The 12272-nt window shown below is 35.8% G+C and overlaps 1 long non-coding RNA gene across 1 annotated transcript in view; it reads left to right on the forward strand.

Annotated features, from left to right (window-relative positions):
* Positions 1-3084: 3084 nt before the first annotated feature.
* The window catches only part of LOC129401575 (uncharacterized), a 353431-nt gene continuing 344243 nt past the window's right edge, over positions 3085-12272 (forward strand). Inside the window, exon 1 of the long non-coding RNA XR_008628409.1 lies at positions 3085-3210. This is a non-coding gene — a long non-coding RNA (uncharacterized LOC129401575). The remainder of the gene's footprint in view (positions 3211-12272) is intronic.

A 12272-nucleotide genomic window follows, 5' to 3' on the forward strand; every position in this document is an offset into this window, starting at 1 on the left:
GTGATTGCCTTGCAAAGATTAGCAGGTGATTAGGAAAAAATACAAAGATGCAGAATAGAATGGTTGCAGGAAATGGGTACAACAGATCTGAGGCTAATATTTTTATACTTACATATAATTCTTAGAAAGTCCTATTTACTTGATAAATACTGCATTACATCAATTTGAGTGTCTTTATTAAAGTTCAATCTTATTATTTTCAGATTTGTTATGTATTTTGACATAGCATTTCTTAATATTATTTTTAGGATATTTGTGGTAAAATTATGAGTTATTGAAATAGTTTTCAAATTAGGTAACTTTAGCAATAATTTAGTATGCTGTTTGATTAAATCTATATATACATAGATACACATATATTGAGTGTAATAGCCTTTTTCCCATAAAATAAATGTGTGGATGAATGTGATGAACTATTTTCAATAGTATGGTGTTCATGATGTTTTCAGTACAATCTTTTATATCACTCTTTAGAATACTGTATATAATTTATTTAGAAATGTCTGATTGTTTTAGCTAATTAGCCATAAAAATGTACATTATTGACTATGAAATCACCAAATCCCTTTCAAATTCTGGAGTATGTTTCATGTTTTATGTAGGTTGGGAATGACCTTTATGCACTTTTCAGAAAGTCCTTTATTTTATGCATTTAGAAGTTCTGTTGCGATCTGAGGCCAGATCCTTGACATGTATAATTGTAGATTTCTAACATGCAATACTGGTGGCCTTGTTGAACCTTAGGAGTTAGCTTTAAGTCTTGAATGAGGGAAACAAAATAAACAAAGCTTGTTTCTCACTGAGGGTAGAATAGAAACCTAGAATTACAGAGTCATATTGAATTATTGAAATTCCTAAAGACTAGATCCCTTAAGTAGTAATTAAAATTCTTGATTTTCTATATAAATAATGTCAAAAGAGCCCAAAATTTTCTTGAATGACTTTGCCCCCAATATATAGAGCAGTCACAACTAAATCACTACAATAGTGCCATCATTTTACAATGATTCTCATGTAAGTTTGCCCATTTAAAAAATTTACTTAGAACAAAAGTTGAACTCCTTTTCCAAGCATTACTGATTGCAAATCTATATTGAAGAAAGTACAGATCCCTACTTCATGCCCTAACTCCCACCTTGAATTGCTTTTAACGCTCATTTTATTATTTTCTCTATGATTATAGTTTTCAAATTTGATATTATCTACCAGAGAATATTATCTGATCCTGTTTCTTTTCCCTGTATTTTTCATTCTTTTGGGGTTCTTGATTTTTTTATGAAGTCAGACAATGCCAAATTTGAAGACAATTCAATTTTCTTAAGTAAAAGCAAATCAGATGAATATCCTAAATTCAGTACCCATATAGATCATTATCATTCCTATTGTGTGCTGTACCAAATCATGTAAATAGAGGGATAAAATATAAGTATGGTGCAGAGATAGAGGTTGTCCTGGGTTAAAACTCTTGTCCTGCATGTGGCCATCCCAGCGTTTGAAGCCCCATATTACATATGGTCTCCAAGGAATGTCAGGGGTCACTACTGAGTATGGCTGCCTGAAATAGTCCCTGAGCACCCCCAATGGATGTAGATCAACTACCACCCCACCCAATAAGAAGATGTGTAGGAGTGTTGGCAAATTCATCTTTGATTGATGGCACTTTGCAGGAAGTGAGGGAAATTGTCTAATCCCCTTTAACATATGTGCTCCTTAATTAAATTGCAGTTCCAAAAGCACAAACTTGGTTTGAAATTTCAAACTTGAAATGCCCTGCTATTTTTTACTTTGACTTATTGATAGCGATGAGTTTTCAAGAACTCTGTGAACCTAATGTGTGAATTTTAAATAAAGTTGTGAGTTGTTTTTTTTTAAGATTCCATTTTTTGTTAATGTTTTGCTTATATTCTGTTATTTAAACTCTCATTTTAAAATTTATATTAAAGTAAGGAAGCATTTTTTCTGTACTAAACACAATGAAATACTAATTAAGTAGGAACCAGACTAAGAAAAATTGCAACATTAAATTGGTATATAATTTTGAAAAACTGTTCCTCTTTCCCAAAGAGGTATTTTTTTTTCATTTCCTTTAGCATGGAAAACTTTGATTATAGTTTAATTTGCAGTTCGGATCGATAAATTAGCGTTTATTTCAAAAAGTAAAACAAAACCCAAATCCTCAAGTGTTTCAGTGAGGGCTGAAGCTATATGGTGCACTGGTTATTTTGTGATGTCTGTAGCCCAGCTTGAAATGGAATAAAAGACACGGTTCTTGGCTGTATTCAAAATTCTGTCTGACCCAGATGGAGGGAAAAAAAAAATATATATATATATATATATATGTGTGTGTGTGTATTGTTTTGTATTTGTTAATAGCGAAACATCATTTTGGCTTGAAGTCAAGGTCCTTGGCTAAAAGGAACTTGCAGTTTACCTTTGGTCTATTTTGTCTCTTTGGCATACTTTCTATGAAAAACTATTTCTAGAGTGCGGAGTGGACTTGGTTTTAGTTATCTTAGCTATAATAAGTAGCCCTGGGACCCCTGAAGGCACACCCCACACACTTATGCCGTGTGACCTAAGGTCACAAGTAATGGCTGCTAGCTAATTGATTGAGAAAGGCTTGTCTGGCGGGGCCTCTCTGCGTCCTCCCTTTACATTCCTAAGTTCTGTGAAAGAGGCAACTGGCTGCTCAGCCTAGCGAGGCAGGCAGGAAAAAAAGAGAGGAAGTTTCTCTGCCTCCTGATTACACTCCGAATTCCCCCGGAGTGAGCTGACTTCTCTCCACCCACAAGCTCCCCCAAGAACTCTCCCTGCAAAGGTGCACAGCTCCAAGGCGATTCCAGAGAGTGGCCGAGAGAGAGAGAGAGAGAGAGAGAGAGACCTGACTTGAGTCCTCCTTGAAATGAAAGAGCCAATTGCTTGACTCTCGCGAAGCGTCTGGAAATGCAGTTCCAACTTCAGCAAAGTGCACAGCGGCGCCGTCGGTCGTCTCCCAGAAGCCTGGACCGCAGATTGACAGGCGAATGAGCCGGCTCGTGGACGTGGAGGGGGACCTCGGGGTGGCAGCTCTGGGCTCTTGGGTCTTGGCAAAACTGAAAAGGCAACAGGGGCTGGAAAACAAAACAAAAGCAAAAAAACAAAAACAAAACAAAACACCCACACCAAACAAACAAGCACACTTTTCTGCTCCACAACCGTTGCTGGCGCCTGGTGAGTGCAGCTTTCAGATATTCTTCTCAGTATGCTTTCTGTGTTGGAGGACAAGTGTTAACCCGAAAGGTTGTTGTGCTCTGAGAGGTACTAACAGCCAGCACGTTTCTTGCGAGTTCCGAGGTGCTTTGCTGCTTTTGTTTCTGCTCCGTTTCACAGTCAACTTGGCAATGCTCACAGAGAACTACAATATTTGTATTGTCTTGTGCTGCGTCCTTAAAAAAAAAATAGTGGTCTTTGTTTAATTCTTGCTTCCCTTCTACCTGAATAAATATTGCTTTAGGCAAATCATATGTGGACTAGGGACAAACAATGTGACAGAATGTATGTAAACATTTCCTTGAGTCCAACTTGGTGTCATTTCTCTGCGGCTTCATGTTTTGTCGCCTTATCTCGGGAATACAGAGCACTTATATTTCTGCAAAGCACTGGGGTGAAAAGAGCTTTGTGGGCGAATTCCTGTGAGTTAAAGGGTCAGGGCCTATGCCTTATCTGAGTGCGAACAAGACTCGCTGGGTGTCCTTTGATTTTTTTTTTTAACCTAAAATAGGTTGGGGGGAATGCATCTTGGCATTAAAATATAAGTGTGTTTGGATCCCAACAGTTGCCTTCTTACAGTATTATTCCTGGCAAAAGCTCTGTTGAAACTTATTTTGGGAAGCAGCAAACTTCTTTTTGTTTCTTTTTTGTCTTCTTTGCTCTCCTTGAACTGCAGAAGATTTGCAGGCAGTTTTCGAAGTATTTTAATGGTAATTATCTAGAAACAATATCGAGTAATTTTTATTTTAGTGCAAGTCTCTTGGAAGCCTTCAGTAAGCTTACATTTTCTGGAATAGAAAAACATTGAGTGTAAATTGTGCTTTATTCCTAGCTTGGCTATATATAATTCTGTTTATATTCAATGTAGTTCTTTGGAAAAAAAAATTAGAGTCTACAGGGTTATTTATAGACATCTAATTGAAAAGATTCTTCTACAGAAGTTACATTTGCAGGAGGGAAGTTTAGTTAATACCAAAATAATCTTGCTATCTTTGGCTTTGTTTAAAAATCAATTTTATACGTATAAAATTAATTTTATTAACAATGTCACTGGCATTAAATGTTATCAAATGAAGTGAAAACTTGTTCTCCACACTGCTAATTTGATAAAATATAGACATCTGGCGGTTATTGTATTTTACATTTATTTTAATTTTTAAAAGAGCTGCTAATAATACAAATGTGGAATGCTTGCCAAAATAAAATACACTAAAATAAGTATATTTAGAAATTTATGGTTTTTCTTTAGGAGAACTAATAAACAGGAACATAAAATACAAATGTTGTGAAGCTATAAAACTTTACAATAAAGGGAAGAAAGGTTTTAAGAATCAATTTATGTTTGCTCATCAGAGAATTTTTAAACATTAGCTCTTTTGTACATTGATTTATTGAAAAAGATCAACTGTTTTTGAACTGATAGTCTTGACATAAATACATAAAATTTCCTAGTTAATACTATGATGTGATATAAGTTTCTATCAACAATTGCAAAATGTTTACTGAGAAATCTATTTTTTTAATAGAACAAGTTCATTGTGGTCTCACCTGTTACATTCATTCATTTTATGGACAGTCTGTTTATTCATGATACAGGAAGAAAAGTAAAAACTTTTGTTTTTTTACAGAGAAAAAACTATTAGAAGTTTTTATTCGAATGAACCCTTTAAAGGTTTAAGATTAGTCTTTCCTCACCCAAATTACTTTTTATAAGAACTTTTACTGAATCTTGATGGACTAGTGAAGAAAGGAGATTGTAAATTGCTTGAGGTTTCTTTCACCAGTTTCTAGAGTTAAGGAAAACTGAAATTTTAGTAAGACTTTGACAAAAGATCAGTCTTTTAAAAATAGTTATCCTTGATCTTTGTATTGTTATAAGGAAAAATATGTTTACTTCTTACCAATACCCTCCAAAATGATCCAACAATCAAAAATCGAAGGGAACTTTGTTTTCCAAGTTCTAAAATCTAACAGGAAGTAACTATATTTGGGAGGAGCTTCCCTGTAATAGAAGTACATACACTGTGATAAACAAAAGCTAAAAGGACCTATTTCATGGTGTTTCTGATATTGAATGTTGAACTACAGTCTTCCATTTTGTTCTGTTCATATTTACATATCAAGTGGATGTTGAAAGGAAAATATCATTAAACATAGAGTTCTCAACCATAGCATTATTTTTGCACACAAATCTTACATAGTAGATTAATAGAAACAATGAAAAAGTATTCTAAATTATTGTATTATCTTTCTTATTTAAAAACATTGGTTATTCATTGTCCTCCCCAATTATTACTATATTATACCACATTGGCTTGTGTATGTGCATGACATTGTGTGTTTACATTTGCACTTAGAATCATATGAAGGGTGAAGGGCCTAATTCTGTGAATGTGTGCCAGTTATGACACTCTGACTTTCTTCCTTAATATTCCTGGTCACTATATATCAAGATTTTTCTTTATCTTTGTAGCAGCAGACATCTGGTGCAATTTATTTATGCCTTCAGCTATATTCTTGTTTCAGTTACATTATCAATTTGTTTTAAATGATGATTTATTCTATCAAACTATAGGGCATCAACTATAGGATTAGATTCTATCTTTTCTGACAAATTATGGGTTTCCTAGAGAGTAGCAATATGGTTTTCATTACTCTTCTTACGCGGAAGAGAACATGCTGGTTGTTCATCTTCCTATACACTTTGATGTGAGGACTCACATCTTTCTTAAATTATGGAAAACTCCACAATTTTCTTTTCAAATATTGCTTCTTTTATCATTGGTCTTTTTCGTGAGCAGCCTAGAAGATTTACGTGGATACTACACAATATATCATCAAAAGATCTTAAATTCTCTTTTATACTATTTTAAATGACTTCTGTGCTGAATTTTTTGGTGAATAATGCAGAAATAACTTTCAAGTTACTAATTTGTGTTTTGCTATTTCCATTTCAGAGCTATTTCAACAATATTCTTTTCTGAGAGTGCAACTAACTCTTTCATCATAAACCTCTTTCATTGTTTCACCTCTTCTCTTTTATCAATTGTATTGATATTATTTATTATTTATTCTTATCAAGGATACATGCTTACTTTGGGATCTTGATGTCTCCCTCTTGGTTTAGGTGATAGTTGACTTTAAAAAATGGCTGATTGTTTTAATATGACTTCACGTGCCTTGGAATTTTGGTTTGCAGACTCAACCTGAGATAGATATTTTAAGATTTTTTTTCTCTTTGTTATCTCCCCGCCACCCATATCTGTGGATACTGAGCTGGTCTTGTGCTTCCCCAGGTCCAGCACAGTCTTTGAAAGAGAGCTTTGGAGAGCTGTTGACTAAGTCAAATAGGAATATGACCCATGTGCAAATTGTAAGGATATGGTTGTTCTTTCTGGTCTTTTCTACAAACCTACAAGCAGCTCTAGATGAGTCATGATTCCAAGGGGTGGTTGCTAATTCAGTTACTTGTTATCTTACTCACAGATTTCCATCTGTGAACCTGGCACTGATTCCCACCCCCTCCCCATCCCCCTATTATGCGTCAACAGTAATAGTCAGTTACATCACAGTTTTAGGGAATTACTTGCCTTTCATTCCACTGAAGAGCTCATAAATTGCAGCTCACTTTCAAGCGTTTCCAAAGTTCTGGAATCAGAAACCGTGGGTTCAAAATATAATTCAACTGCTTTCTACATCACCATAGGCAAAATCCTAAGCAGAATTTGTTTTCTTTTTTTCATGAGACATTTCCCTAGTAATGGTTATCTTGTAAGACTGATCCAAGCATTGGATGAGATTATGAGAGGACTCCATGCCAGGCTGTTTTCACTCAGGGTGCCCCAGAGGGGGGTGGGTGAGAACCCTCCCTGCCCCAGGGGAGCCAATCCCAGCATCTGACCTCCACTACCCAACTGCCGCCACACTTCAGGCCACTTTCTGGATTGCGTGACTGCTTTGTGACACATTATAAGACACTTCCTACACATTTTCCACAATTACCACACCATATTTGTTGGAGTTCAGACAGTAGGCAACAAATCACAAAGAGTAATATATATACACATACCTCTCGAAGAGCCTGGCAAGGCACCAAGAGTATCCCACCCTCACAGACAAGCTACTCATGGCGTATTCAATATGCCAGAAACAGTAACGATAGGTCCCATTCCCCTGACCATGAAAGAGCCTCCAATCATTGGGAAAGACGAGTAAGGAGAGGCTGCTACTATCTCAGGGCTGGGAGAAATAGAGACGTTACTGGTGCCCGCTAGAGTAAGTCCACAAACAACGGGATGACAGTGATACAGTGTTGAGGGAAAGTTGCTGGACCATATCATGTGTACAAATTTTAGCAGAGAGAAGAACAAATCAAAAGAAACCAGGTTTATTTATTTATTTATTTGTTTATTTATTTTTTAGGTTTGGGGCTGCAATCTGTGGTGCTCAGGGATCACTCCTGGAGGTACTTAGGGTGCCAGGGATCAAACCTGGATCAGCTGAATGCATTTTATTTGTTCATTTATTTTTTAGCTTTTGAGCTGCAATCTGTAGTGCTCAGGGATCATTCCTGGAGTTACTTACGGTGCCAGGGATCAAACCTGGGTCAGCTGAATGCAAGGCAAGTGCCTACACACTGAACTATCTCTTTGCATTCCACCTCTCCCAAGTGACTTTGAGAGCCTTTCAGAGGTGTAACAATCAAGAACAAGAACAATGAAGGTTATTTCTGCAGCTCTTAGCTCTGGCAACCCAGTTCATATCAAAGAAGGCAAAGTATATTACTGTATAGTGAGCACCTCAGGAAGAAAATGACAATTATTAGGGTAAAACAGTCTCAATGTATAAGGGCAATTTCAGTCCTGAGGCCATAAAAGAAGAATATCTAGATTGTACACAAAAGAATCATTATTTTTCCCCAGGTGTTTACTATTTTTGCATATATCTCTTTAGCTATTTTCAACAATATTGTATGGGTCCTCATTACTGCAAAGAACATCATTGTGATTGCCCCTTTATGAATATATACTAGATATTTCTCAGAGTGTATGTTACAATTGGAGTAATTGTGCTGTGAAATATATCTGGCATCTAAATTACTGTTCTCTCAATTGTTTTTTAACTAATTAGTCTCCATAGATGCTGTACAAACTTTTTCATCAATAGCTATTAGAATGTCATTGGCTCACATCCTCTTAGGTCTTTCATTTATTACAATATGTTATCTTATTACTTTTGAACCATTTTTATTGTGGTTCCAGGATTTATAATCTGTTCATTCTTGTTTTCATGGGTATATCATTCTAACACTACACACATCACCACAGAACTTGTTTCCCTCCACCAGTATCCCAAGAACTCTTCCTGTCACCCACTCCTGGTATAAGTTCACTTCTATAGGCAAGTTTTTCAGTTCCGATGATAGTCTTTTTTTTGCTTTTGTTCTTATTTTCCTTTTGGGTCACATCCTGTGGTGCTCAGGGATTAATCTTATTTTTGTGTTCAGGGATCATTCCTGGAACTGCTCAGGGGAAGACATGGAGGGCCGGAAATTGAACCTGGGTTGGCTGTGTGCAAGGCAAATGCTCTACTGTTGCACTATCGTTCTTACCCAGATAGTGTAATATTTTAACTTTGGGATATTTATTGAGTAAAATAAGATATTAATGTTTTAATTTAAAAAATTAATGAATGTAGGGGGCTGGAGTGATAGCACAGTGTTTGCCCTGCATACCGCCAACCCGGGTTTGATTCCCAGAATCCCATATTGTTCCCCAAGCCCCACCAGGAGTAATCCCTGAGTGCAGAGCCAGGAGTATAACTCCTGTGCATCACCGGTTGTGACTCAAAAAGAAAAAAAAAATGAATGTAGAAAGATTCTGAATGTGAGCAACAGAAACCTTAGCTGTATAGAGACTGATATGTGCTACCCAAAATTTAGTGTAAATGTTTATTAATATATTTATTAAAATTTTAATGTCCTTTTAATTGCTACCTCATAAATTATTTATAAAATTGCTTTATACAACGTGATTTTGGCTTGTTTTGGTATTTTTACTTACTGTTTTCCATCTTTCACTCCTTTAGCAACACGAGATAACTATGCCATTTCTTTTAAGACCTCTTTATTCTCATGGTTTTCCAATTAATTAATTTGGGGCGGTCACACTCACTGTATACAGGGATTACTCATGGCTCTATGTTCAGGGAACATTCCTGATGAAATGCAGGAACCAACCTGGTCTCCCTTGTTCAAGACAAGTCCCTTACCTGCTGATTATCTCTGTTCCCTGTAAGTTTATTTCTTCCTTTTTCTCTTTCTTTCTTTCTTTCTTTCTTTCTTTCTTTCTTTCTTTCTTTCTTTCTTTCTTTCTTTCTTTCTTTCTTTCTTTCTTTCTTTCTTTCTTTCTTTCTTTCTTTCTTTCTTTCTTTCTTTCTTTCTTTCTTTCTCTTTCTTTCTTTCTTTCTTTCTTTCTTTCTTTCTTTCTTTCTTTCTTTCTTTCTTTCTTTCTTTCTTTTCTTTCTTTCTAAATTTTATTGAATCATTGTGAGATAATTATAAGCTTCCTTGTAAGTTTCTTTAAATCATGTTTTTGTTTTGCAATATACTGTGATATTCATATCTATATAAACATATACATGGGGACTTCACTGCACAGCTTGAATATATAAACAACAAGTTTCACTTCATACATGAAACAGCTTTTATGTTCTGATACTCTTGGACTGAACATAAGGGCTGTTTGGACTCTCAAATTCTTGATGAGAATGATAAAGTCATACAATTGTTACGGGTAAACTTCAGCAACTATAAGAAGCCAAACTCTAGTAGAGTCTTAAGATTGAATCCCTCTCCTCCTGTACCCCTTCTGGGTTTGGATAGCTGAAAGATATTTTATACTGGGTAAGCGGAAGTGGTAAATGAGAGTGGTTTAGGTGATCAAATCTTATGCCCATTGCATAAGTAAAAGTACTTTAGTAGAAAACTGACCAGAGACATACTTGCTAACTTCTAGATATCACCTTAGTTGTATTTGATGATAGTGGCACCAAGGCAGTGCTCAGGGGACCTTGGGAACCCTTCTAGGGACTCTTGTCCAAATGTATGGGTAAGTCAATGCAAGGACCTGCGGACCTTGAGCTGCCCCAATGCTCGTGGGCTGGAGATGACCTGGGTCACCATGATGTATTTGGGTGTCCCAAGGTTGTACCTGATAGTAGTTGAGGGTCACCTCAAGTGTACTCTGTGATTTCTAGGGGTATGTGGTGCCCGGTATAGAACTGGGGTTGAATGCATATAAATCATGCACCTTAACCCTTGTACTCTCTCTGGCCTTTATACCTTAAAATATTGCTTTAAATTTGTATATTTATTTTATTTTAAAATTTTATCTTAGGTACCTTAATTTGCAATACTTATGGCAGAGTTTAATGCATAAAACATTTTAACACAATACCCTTCACCATTTTTTTTGTTTTTGGCTTTTGAGATCACACCTGGCAATGCTCAGGGCTGACTCCTGGCTCTGCACTCAGGAATCACTCCTGGCGGTGCTCGGGGGACCATATGGGATGCTGGGAATTGAGCCCGGGTCAGCCACGTGCAAGGCAAATGCCCTACCCACTGTGTATCGCTCCAGCCCCATCCTTCACCACTTTAAACTTCCCTCCATCATCATTCCAGTGTCCTACCTTCCAATGCCTGAATTTTTCAAGCCCAAGAAATATGTATTGCACATTATATTTTTCAGGGTTCTATTTTTGATGGTAGTGATTCCTGTATTTGAAATGTTTGTGGTCAGGTGATTGTCGTATAAGGAAATACATTTACTGTCACCATTGCAAAGCTGAATGACAAGTTACTAATATGTTAAGAATTTAAACCCTTCAGTAAATTCCTGTTGTAGTCTGTCATTTGGATTTTCTGTAATACTTGCCAGTCCCAGTGACATTATTGTTTTTAATTTCATACAGTAGTGAAGAATATGAATGTTTATGAGGAAAACAATATTTATTTATATAGTTCATCTTTTTCATGTGTCATCTTCAATATTCCACTGATAGATTCATGTTACATGTCACTGAAGTCACCCTTCTTAGCATAGTCTTTTATTTTATTTTATTGGAGAGGTGGGAATTATCACATATGGTGGTGATTAACGTTTACTCCTGGCTCTCTGTTCAGGGATGACTATCAATCACACATGGTACAAGGGATTGAACTGGGTTAGACAAGTGTAAGATACGTGACTTTATGTCTGTACTATCTCTTTAACCCTGTTTTTGATACATTTCTTGTTATATACTAATACAAATACTTGCTAGTATATTTTTTGTTCTATTTTTATTCTTTAAATCTGAATAGCTGCATATTTTTTCTCTACTCCCATCTATTTATGAAGAATGACATTTGATAGTGTGGATCCATACTCCATGCTCTTAGAAGTTTTTGCCTTTCCAAAGTAATACCCTGGTATGAAAGAATATTTTGTTCTTTGAGGACTTCTGTTTTTGTCATTTAATAAAACTACTCATGGTTTCTGGTAAAGTTTTCTCAGATTACTGCAAGATATATCTCATTTAGAACTTTTAGAGACATTTCTGTTTACTTATTTTCAAGCAAGTTAATTTCTCTAGTCCTCATTTTTATAGGAAGATTATTGTTACTTTTTTTCTTTAGTGGCCCATATGTCTCCCTATATAATTTTCCTCAGGTATTTCAGTTCCAGTTATTCATTTTATTTAGACACACTTACATTTTCTAGAATTTATAGTCCATATCCAAATTATTATTCCATAACTTTTCCTTTGTTTGCTTGGTTTTGGTGCCACATCCAGTGGTGTTCAGGACTTTGTTTTTGTCTCTGTTTTTTCTTTCACTTTTCTTTCTGTGTTGTTACTGAATATTGCTTTGAGTTTCTCCTGTACTATTGCTTACACATTCTTTCCATGAGCAAAAGTATCATTCCAAATACTTGACAAAATCTCCTCAACAATAAAGAGGGAAAATGTTTTAATCTCAA

The sequence above is a fragment of the Sorex araneus genome, chromosome 2 (assembly GCF_027595985.1).
Source record: "Sorex araneus isolate mSorAra2 chromosome 2, mSorAra2.pri, whole genome shotgun sequence".
NCBI classification, from domain to species: domain Eukaryota; kingdom Metazoa; phylum Chordata; class Mammalia; order Eulipotyphla; family Soricidae; genus Sorex; species Sorex araneus.